At 42.6% G+C, this 10,608-nt stretch overlaps 1 pseudogene; it reads left to right on the plus strand.

Moving 5' to 3' along the window:
- Window positions 1–771: 771 nt before the first annotated feature.
- Window positions 772–1,355, plus strand: LOC102857259 (annotated as a pseudogene).
- Window positions 1,356–10,608: the final 9,253 nt, after the last annotated feature.

Here is a 10,608-nt window from a genome sequence, read left to right on the forward strand (position 1 = left end):
TTTTAGTACTTCCTGGATCATTTAACATTCTGCTGAAAGCATCCTTGTTTATAGCAACTCGAGGTTTGAATTTGTTCTTCAGTTCCTTGAGCTTACGAAATGCTGAGCGAGTTCGGCCCTTTTGATTTTCTGACTCCAACTCCTTGCACATTTCATGGTGATATTTTACTTTGTCATCCCGTGCTGACTATAGACATAGCTGTTAAAAACCTCTTATAAGTCATTACTCCCAATGGACCAAAATTCATATAATTAAATAACATAGAACCTGGAACTGTTGCTATTGATGGAGCTCTATTTCTGTTTGGGTAATACATTTCGTTATGAAAACCTAGTTTGTCTATTTTACTAGAAAGCTCTAAAACTAGTTGACATTATTCCTCAAAAGGCTTGATTGTGCCCGCCACAGCCGCTGCCGCGGCTCGCGGGCCTTGGGCTTCCCCTGAAGCATGAGCCTCCTCGCACACAGCCACAGGCGCTGTGCGGGCCACGGACGTCCAGCCTCCGTATCTGCTGCCTGTACTGCAGACAAGTACGGGCCGGGGAGGACGGCAGATGAACTCTGGGTGCCCGTGGGGGACTGTGCTATCCGTGCACTCAGACCCGGCGAAGAACAACCTGCAGCTTTCCATCTTGTCCCCCTTTGGTATCATTTCGGACATCCAGCAGGGACTAAGTCTAGGATTTCCACTGACTTCAAGGAAGGACGCGTACCTCTCTCCGAGCCCAGCTCAGATGGACACCTGTTTTTGCCGCGGTGACTCTTCCCCCATGACCTTGCGGTGCCTTGAGCCCTCTGGGAATGGCGCTGATGGTACGCGCAGCCAGTGGTGTACCGTGGGGTCTGCGGAGGAACCGTCCCCGGAAGCGGTGCGGCTGGCCAAGGCCCTGCGGGAGTTCAGTCAAACAGGATGGTACTGGGGCAGTATGACTGTTAATGAAGCCAAAGAGAAATTAAAAGAGGCACCAGAAAGAACTTTCTTGATTAGAGATAGTTCACATTCAGATTATCTGCTCACAATATCTGTTAAAACATCGATTCTTCGAATCAAGTACCAAGATGGGAAATTCCAATTGGACTCAATCATATGTGTCAAGTCCAAGCTTAAACAGTTTGACAGTGTGGTTCATCTGACTGACTACTATGTTCAGATGTGCAAGGATAAGGGAGTGGGCCCGGAGGCCCCCTGGAACGGCACAGTTCACCTTTATCTGACCAAACCGCTCTACACATCAGCACCATCTCTGCAGCATCTCTGTAGACTCACCATAACAAATGTACCGGTGCCATCTGGTGACTGCCTTTACCAACGAGACTAAAAGATTACTTGGAAGAATATAAATTCCAGGTATAAGTGTTTCTCTTTTTCTAAACATGCCTCGTCTAAGTCTCTCCGAATGCAGCTATGTAAAAAAGAACCAAAACTTGTGTGACTGCTCTGGATAACTACATGGAATTCTTTTTAAGAATAGCTGAAGTCGGTCTAATTTAAGTGTGTAAAGAGGTAGCTAGGTATTTAAAGTTCCCTCATGTTTTGTTTATTGTTTTTCTTTTATCCTGAGGGGATGCTTCCCTCCCTGAGATTGCCCAAGACCAGTTGGTCATTTTCAATTCAGGTGTTCTAGGTGAAAGCTGTAGGAGCATTTTATCAGAATACCTTGCCTTACTGGGATTCCATTCCACCAGGTCCAGGTCCTAGTACTGGTGGTAGATTGAGTGCCTCTTACGAGCACTGATGGAGAGTAAGGAACCAAGCTGACACAGGCTTGTGAGTTGACAGCAATTTCATAGGCCTGCTGATCAGAGTATTTTTAGGACTTTTTATACTTTGCATTTTGATGTACCTAGAATCTGTTTTGTCAAACAGATTATGCTTGTGAGTATTTATCCTTCATTTTATGCAATTAATCAAATCAACCAAAAAAGAGATAATCCTATATTTGTCTTACTACCTGTATGAAGTCTCCTGTGAATGAGTACTGTAGTAAACCATTTAAAGGGAGCCTTACTTAAAAAATATTTCATACTGGTGCAAATGGAAAAGACCTCCTCCCTCCTCTTTTCCTTTAAGTCTAAAGACAAGAATGCCATGCTATACAGGTGCAATTCAATCCCTGTTAATAATACCGATGTAGAATAGACCTTCACCTTGCTGAAGTAGCTTTGTTCCAACCTGTTGCCATTGATTTTATTTTTTTTTAGACATGGCTATAGAAATTTCCAAGTTGTCCTTGGATTGTTTAACCATGGACAGTGACAGTGACCTCCCTTCTACCATGTAGAATACTTTGACTTCATTTTCTTCCAGATACAGGGGGGATGCCTGCCTGTTTTTCCAAGTGTTTACTTACTGCTGGATTAGAAGGTATTAAATAAATAAAAAAGACTGTCTTCTAAAAAAAAAAGGATTGATTGTTCATTGTATTATATTGCTCAATTCCTCTGGAGTTGGCTGTTGAGAAAATTCATCCCCCTTTGAATCAGATTCACTATCACCCTCATCTGAAGAGGCTTTTTCCTTCTAATTTATCAGATGTCTTTTTTTAGAGTGTATTTTTCTTAAACAAATAAGATAAAACCAACACACTTGGTACCAACTGTCAAGAAATCAAAAGTCATGCTACACTGAGAAAAGATGCTCTCAGAGGCCTTTGGTATGCTCTTGTGACAGAGAACAAGGTGTTAAGGAGCAGTGATGCCAGTTTAAAGACTAGGGTGCACTTAATTAAACCATTAGGGTTTTTGTTAATTGCTATGCATATGAAAATCAAACAGTGAATTAAGATGATGAAAGAATTGATGTCTTTCATTGTGATGTTGGAGAAGAGTTCTGAATATCCCAGGGATTACCAAAAGAACAAACATGTTTTGGAGAAAGGGCAAGCAGGGCTTTCCTTAGAGACAAGGATGGTGAAACGTCATCTCCCTGGGCAGGTTGTTAGGAGGAATCTGCCCCATTATTCTCCCATGGAGCAGTTAGTGGTTTCAAACCACTGCCTTTTTATTAATAGCTCTACATTGTGGCATTACACCACCAGGTCTTGTTAGGATCTTTTCAGGGGATAGTAAATAGTATGGTGATCCAACCAAAAAATTAACAGTTCTGAGGGAGAAAGACCTGGAGAGGCACTTCTGAAACAACCTTTGTTCTTAGGTTCCACTGAGTCAGTTTACACTCTTCATGTGCATCACAATGCTGTGCTGGCTGGTCCTGCGCCGTCCTCACAGCTGTTGCTGTTCTGCCCCATCGTTGCCCAGACTGCATTGCTCTGCCTCACTGAGCGTCTCCCTCTACATAACAAAGCATGATACCTTTCTCTATGCAAAGGTCCTTCCTGGTCACATGTCCAAACATTTAGGAGATGACGTCTCATGACCCTTCTTTCTAAAGAACATTCTGATGATCCTTCTTACAGGAAGTTTTCTCCATCATGTCTTTCCAAAGAAGTCATCATTTTCATTCCTGTGTATTCCACCCAGAAACATCCATGTATAAAGTAGCCATTTATATCATTAAAAAAAGATATTTCTAATGAATAAATTAATTGTAGCTAAGTAAACCTGTGTCAAATGGAATATTATGAGTTGAAATCGGCACATTATCAACTGACAACAGACCAACAACTAAATATTCTAGATAATAAATGAAGCCGATGTACAGGAAGTGCTGGGCAGGGTCCTGTGTTACACAGTGTATGAGCTGCCTGCTGCCTTTGTAACAAATCACCAAAAATGTACTGGCTTCACAGAAAACAAAACTTTGACCTTGTAAGCTCAGAGATCAGAAGCCTGAAATAGATACCTGGAGCTTTATTCTTTTAGTCGTTGTAGAGTTGGTAAACATATCTACTGTCTAGAGAGTTCCTACTTTCCTTGGCTTATAGTTCTACATGGTTCTCAGCTCTGCGTCCTTGCTCACACTTCCTGCTCTGACTCAGGCTGTATTCAGGGCACTGACTCGAGGGAAGGCTTTCTCTCTCCAGCAGCCCTAGGGGACGTCCTTCCTTCCAACATCTATAAGCTCAGCATTCCTTGAAGATCTGTACGACATAACATCAGTCTTCTCCTGGGTTGAGAAGGTACCCAGCACAGGGATTCCTAGTCCAAAGATAGACTCTGCAACCAACTCATCTTTCTGGCGAGTTCTCCTTTTCTGCTCTCTTCCCTCTCCTTTAATCTCTTGTTAAGGAAGAGGTGATGCAGACCAATCCAGAGAAGGGTCCCTTACAAGGCTGTGGCCTGAGTGAGGGGGCTTCAACTCACCCCAGTCCTCTTATACTCAGGAATCAATCATCTCATCAAAGGAGATCATCATTATTTTATTATTATATCATCATTGCTTAGTTGCTGCACCATTGGAAATCACAGTTCATCTACGTTGATATGTATTTGGGTGCATAAAATAAATCTATGACAAAATGTCTTGTCTTCCTTTTATAGGAGTCCTTGTGATTACAAGACTCAATAATCCAGAATAATCCCTGTACCAAGGACCTCACTTTTTTTAAGCAGAGTCCCTTTGCCTTGAATGCAGATTCTGGGGATTATGACCAGGACACCTTTGAGGGACATTATTCTACTGACCAAGATTGATACTTAGGGTTGGCGTAACTTTGAGGTGGACATAAATGAAGTGCAAACAAACCCTTGGACATTCTCTGATCTTCAAGGCCTTGCTGCTGCACTTTCTTCTCAGAAAAACCTTCCATGTCCAGCTCCCCAGCCATAAGTCTCCCTCCTCAAGCCCCCATGCTCAGCACTAACCCCAGGAGAACAGCAATTAATTGTGTCTTTGTCTTGTTTGTCCCTGTCATCTCAGCTTCAAGAGGACAGAGCCCAGATCTGAGAGCCCAGTGGATTCTCATTTGTGCCCACTGAATTAAAGGAGAAAGACTCTGGATTTCAATAAGAATTTTTTTTTAAGTAAAGCGACATAGATTCTCACGTGCACATTTCACTGACTTTGACAAGCACTGTGGCAACTGGACAATTAAAACAGACTTTCAAGGGAGAAAAAAAAAAGAATGAACTGGGAAGGAGGGTAGAGAAAATAGTGCAACAGTGAATGAATGAATGAATGAATGAATGAATGAATGAAAACCCCAAATCTCTGTAAATGTTCATTAAAATTAATAAAATTTAATTTAAAAAAGGTACAAATAGAGATGTCAGGCCACCTGCAGGCAAGACTTAGAGATGAAGTTCCCACCACTGTACAGTCTTTGGCCAACAGTGCTACAGCAAGAACTGCAGTCCAGGCCTCCTAAGTCTAGGTTTCAAACTCTCCCTCCTAAGATCTACAACCTCTATGGGTATGAAACATTCTCTATAAGGGGCAAGGCCCACACTCTGGAGTCAGACTGCCCAGGTTCAAATCATGATTCAGGGTGACCTCAGACAAGGTAACTGTTTTGTGGCTCAGTTTTCCCTTCTAAAAAAAATGGAAATAATATTAGTACTTATCTTGTAGCATTATATGAAGCTCAATGGTAATATTTGCAAAGCTGAGGCAGTGTTCCTTGTCTTAATGTCAGTTTTTGATAAATTAATTAGAAAGGGCATCATGGGGAGGTCACAGGAAGCTCAGAAGTCAACCAAGTGCTGATACTGGCACCTTAGGACCACATCTGAATAGGTAGTGGCATCAAGGCCAACTGGCATAAGATAATCCACAAAAACAATGTGCTACATCCTACTTTGCTAAGTAGCAACTCAGGTATTAACACTTGTAACTGGGGCACCTATTTGTACAACTATTACCCTTCCAGGCTATAAGAAAGCAAAGTGAAGAAAATGAAGGACATTTAGAAGTAATTAGTCCAAAGAACTAATGGACCAGACAAACTTCAACCTCGGTGACCTGAGACCAAAAGAACCTAATGCTCTCTCGCTATCACCATTGCTCACTCTTAAAGGTATCACAATAGAGAGTTCTTGGGAAAGCAAGAAAAAATATGAAACTAATTTAAAAACCACAAATATGACCAGGTTTAATAGAGACTCATGGATCCCCTGAGATTATGTAACCCCCTTTAGTTACTTTCTTGAGCCTGGAACTAAACTCATCCCTTTAACTCAACTGTAAGTCAAACAATAAGCATGCTTATAAAGAGAACAATCACGCAGGGAACAGTGATACCAAGGCAGTACTCACTCCTTAGAACAATTGTTCAGTCACATAGGACCACAAGGACAAGATTTGCTCAAGAATAAAGCTCAGAAAGTAAATAGAGATTGGTTAGACAAACAAAGGGAAGGAAGTATTGTTACAGTATGAAGACTATAATTAATGTTATAAAACAAAATCTATATGAATGATTAAATGAAAAAAGAACTCCAATTGCTCTGTAAACTTTTATTCAAAGTATAATAAAAAGAGTGATTAAAGGGATACATCAAAAAAGAAAAATCAGCCAAGGAGTGCTGAACAAGAGCCTCATGTCCTCGATATCCATCTTACCTGCCTCATCTTTAGCCACTTCCCACCCCAGCTCTGATCCACATCATCCTGTTTGCCCCCACATCTGCTGACCAAATGTTCTAATTTACTCAGAAAGGCATGGCTTACGCAGGCCCTGATTGGAACAAGATTTACTGACATGGAGAAGAAACAGAGAACAGTCATGGCCATGTGTGAGCGTTGATTCCTGATGGTCAGTTGTTCTCCACTCACAGTGGACACAGGGCTGATGACTCAGCCCATCCCTCTCTGGTGCTGTAGGTGAAGGACCTCCTCTCTACAGAAGCAGGATTGGACAAGCGTCATATGGTGTACAAGCACAAACACACCATGCATATACATCTTCACACGAGTTCACATGGATAAAGAAGGTTTATTGTGTACTCAGAACAGGAGAAAAGTTTCCTGAGTTACAGAATAAGTTGGGGCAGAGCCTCCAATAACAACAAACATTCCAGAGCCAAGATTCTGATTAGGCGACCAGAAAGTGGGACCTCAATATTGGATGTTTTCCAGACTTCTCTTCCCTCTGAGAAGCCCTACCAAGAGCTCGTTTTCTTTACTGTTGTTACTAGTTGTTATCGAGTTGTGTCAAATTCACAGTGGTCTCATCCACAATGAAATATAGTTATGCCCAGTCCTGTGGGGGGAAAAAAGGAGAATTGATGCCTTTGAGCTGTAGTTCTGGGGAAGAGTATTGAATAAACCAGTAACGGAAAGGAGAACAAATCGGTTCCTTCTAAAGAGGGTGCAAGCAGGCTGCACCTTGGTAGCAATGATTCTGAAGCTTCTTCTGATTACTTTGGACATGTTGCAAGGAGGGAACTTTCCTTGGAGAAGGACATCATGCTTGCTTTGGATAATCGAAGACTGCTAAAGAAAGGAAGACCCTCGATGAGATAGATTAATTCAGTAACTGGTATAATGGGGTAGGTGTGTCAGAGTCGGTAAGATTGGCGCAGGATAGAGCAGGGTTTAGGGCTGTTGTATGTAGGGTCGACAAAATCACTGCAACTCGACATCACATAACAACAGACAGTGATACATGACAATTACTAGCCATGGAAGCAAGCCCCCAACAAGGAGGATGAGCCACATTAAGTTTTGCTTTTCAAAAAGCCTGTTTCCTAGCAATCTCACTCTCTTGCTTCTTCCTTTCCCCCAGTGCCTACAAGCCTAAAGGTAAAGTATCGATTCTCCATGTACCCGATCAGCATAGATTACTTCTGGACACAGTCACCTGCTCCAAGTGCGACCAATCCCACCAAATTAATCACCATGTGACAACCCACTCCCAAACTTTGCTGCCGGCTCTGTGTGAACTGCTGTATCCTCTCCTGTTTCTCGCTGTCTCTTTGACGACTAGAAGCTCCAGGAGGACAGAACTGGGGTGGTTTCTGTCTTAGTTCTGTTTCTGGTCTGGGAGAGCACTGGACATGCAGGGGGTGCTCAGCACATACTTATTAGTTGAATGAATGAATGAATGAATGCATACCTTTTGTTTGACCATCAGTCAAACTGGACCCTCCGTTGATTGTAGGTGTGAGACACATCTCTGTGAATCATCTAGAGGTGCAGTGGTCTCCCCCCTATTCATGGCCCTTCCCAGATAAGTACCTACTCAAATACCAGCTTCGCTACAAGCTCTGCAAATCTAAGCGCTTCCAGAAGGTAAGGAGCACGAGAGGGAGGGCAGAAAGTGGCCTGGATTGGTACCGGGTATGGCCCCACCTGGTAGATGGGACATCACATGCAAACTGTGGAGGGTCAGCAGGGCTTGTGCACACTTTGGGGGGACTGGTGTGTGATAGAAAGGTAATAAAAAATTTCACCCCCAGGAGTCCACCCACGAGATGAAAACACACCCCCACACATTGGTGTTCCCTGCAGCTCTCTTTGCGAGAGTCAGGAAGGAGGAGGACCTGCCCAGGGTCCATCAGCAGGTGGTCTGTCTGCACAGAAGCATGAAGCCCCCTTTATTGCAATTCTTGGTGCCACCATGAAGGTGTCAACTTCATCATGACCTCGTGTGTGCCCTCCCTGTGCCGCCCTCACTGGCATCGCTGTGCTTGCACTCACTAGTCAGTCACGGTGTCGTCCACATCACAGCAGTTCTTACTCTTTTTCATGTTACTGTCAGGGATTGGCTCTGACCCTGACCGTGTCCAGGTCTGTGTCCTCTTTACATCCTTCTCTATGCCCACATCCTGGCAGTCACCTTGTCAACCAATCTCTCTGAGTTACTCCACTCTCACTGGATGACTTTTCTTCACTGAGCATGAAGTCTTCCTTTGTGCTTTGTGCTTTGGGGGGGGGGGGGGAGGTGCATTAGCCTATAAATATCTATGAGGTCAAGTTGGTTTATTGTGTGGTTTATTTCTTCAGTATCTCTGTTGAGTTTCTTTCTGGTAGTTCTACCTTTTCTTGAGAGGGGTGTATTGAAGTCTCCAAGTACTATACTTCCATTTTCAGTCTTGTTAATGTTTGTTTTATGTATTTCGCAGTTCTTTTATTTGGTGCACAGATATTTATTATTGTTATGTCCTCTTGTTCTATTGACCCTTTCAGCATTATGTAGTGACCTTCCTTGTCCTTTGTGATTGTTTTGACATTGACATTTATTTTATCAGAGATTAAGATTGCTACTTCTGCTTTTTTCTGGTTGCCATTTGCTTGGTATATTTTCCCCCACCCTTTTATTTTTTAGTCTGTCTTTATTTTCATTTTTCAGATGTGTCTCTTGTAGACAACATATTGATGGATTTTGGGGTTTTATCCGATCTGCTACTCTTCTTTTCAGTGGTACATTTAAACCATTCACATTCAGTCTGATTATTGAGAGGCAAAGTTTTATTGCTATCATTGTGTTGAGTTCTTTTTGATGTTGTTGCTAGTTATTTTGGACCATGCTGCTTTCTGTGGTACATCTTTAAGAAGGACATCTCTGAGTCTTTCCTGCTACGCTCACCTTATTTTCAAAAACTCTCTTAGGTTCTGCTTTTCTGGAAATATTTTGATCTCTCCTTTATATTTCATGGATAATTTTGGGGGTACAGTATTCTTGAGGTACAGTTGTATTCTTTGAGTGTTTGATATATGTCCTTCCACTCTCTTCTTGCTTGCATGGTTTAGGCTGAGAAATTGGCACTTAATCTTATCTGTTCTCCTTTATAGGTTACTTTTTTGTTTCACCCTTGCTGCTTTCTGGATTCTCTCCCTATCTTTGTTTCTGGCAAATTTAACTATTGCAAACACATTTTTTAAGAGACATAAACACAGGTTATACACATGGATCTTACCTGATGGTATGCATAGGAATCAGATTAATTACATCTGTGGAAGAACCACTGGAGAAGCTCATTATCAGCTGTGATCACTGGACCAATTGGGAGCATCAGAGTGGGTGGTGACGAGATTGAAATTGTTCACAGCTTTAGGTGCCTTGGCTCCACAGTCAACACTCTTGGCGCCAGTAGCCAGGAAATTAAAAGACATATTGCCATGGGAAAGTCTGCTGTTAGGGACCTCTCCAAAGTACTGAAGCGCAATGGTGTCTCTCTTGAGACTAAGGTGCATCTGATACAGGCCATGGTCTTTGCAATCACTTGTTATGCATCAGAGAGTTGGACAATGACTAGGAAGGATAGAAGGAGAATTGGTGCCTTTGAGCTTTGGTGTTGGAGAAGAGTATTAGGGTATCATGGACTGCTAGGAAAACAAACAGATTGATCCTTAAGAGGCTTAAACTGGGCTGCTCCATGAAGGCAAAGATTCTGAGGCTTCATCTGACGTACTTTGCTCATGTTATAAGGAGAGACCGGTTCTTGGAGAGGGACATCATGCTTGGGAGGGTGGAGGGCAGGCGCAGGAGGGGAAGGCCCTCTAGGAGGTGGATTGATTCGGTGACTAGGGTAATCGGAATGAGTGTGTCAGAGACAATGAGATTGGCACAGGACAGAGCAGAGTTTAGGGCTGTTGTACATAGGGTCGCTATGAGTCACAAGCAACTCGATGGCACATAACAACAACAACAAGCCTTGAACTTTTTCTTTTGGGGGTCTGAGCTTCGTAAATATATATTTTCTCATTCTTCATTATACCTGTGAAGTTTTCCTCTAGTAATTCTTCCACAACTTTTTCAGCACCT

This window comes from Elephantulus edwardii, unplaced genomic scaffold (assembly GCF_000299155.1).
Source record: "Elephantulus edwardii isolate Elephantulus edwardi_28Jun2011 unplaced genomic scaffold, EleEdw1.0 scaffold00374, whole genome shotgun sequence".
NCBI classification, from domain to species: Eukaryota; Metazoa; Chordata; class Mammalia; order Macroscelidea; family Macroscelididae; genus Elephantulus; species Elephantulus edwardii.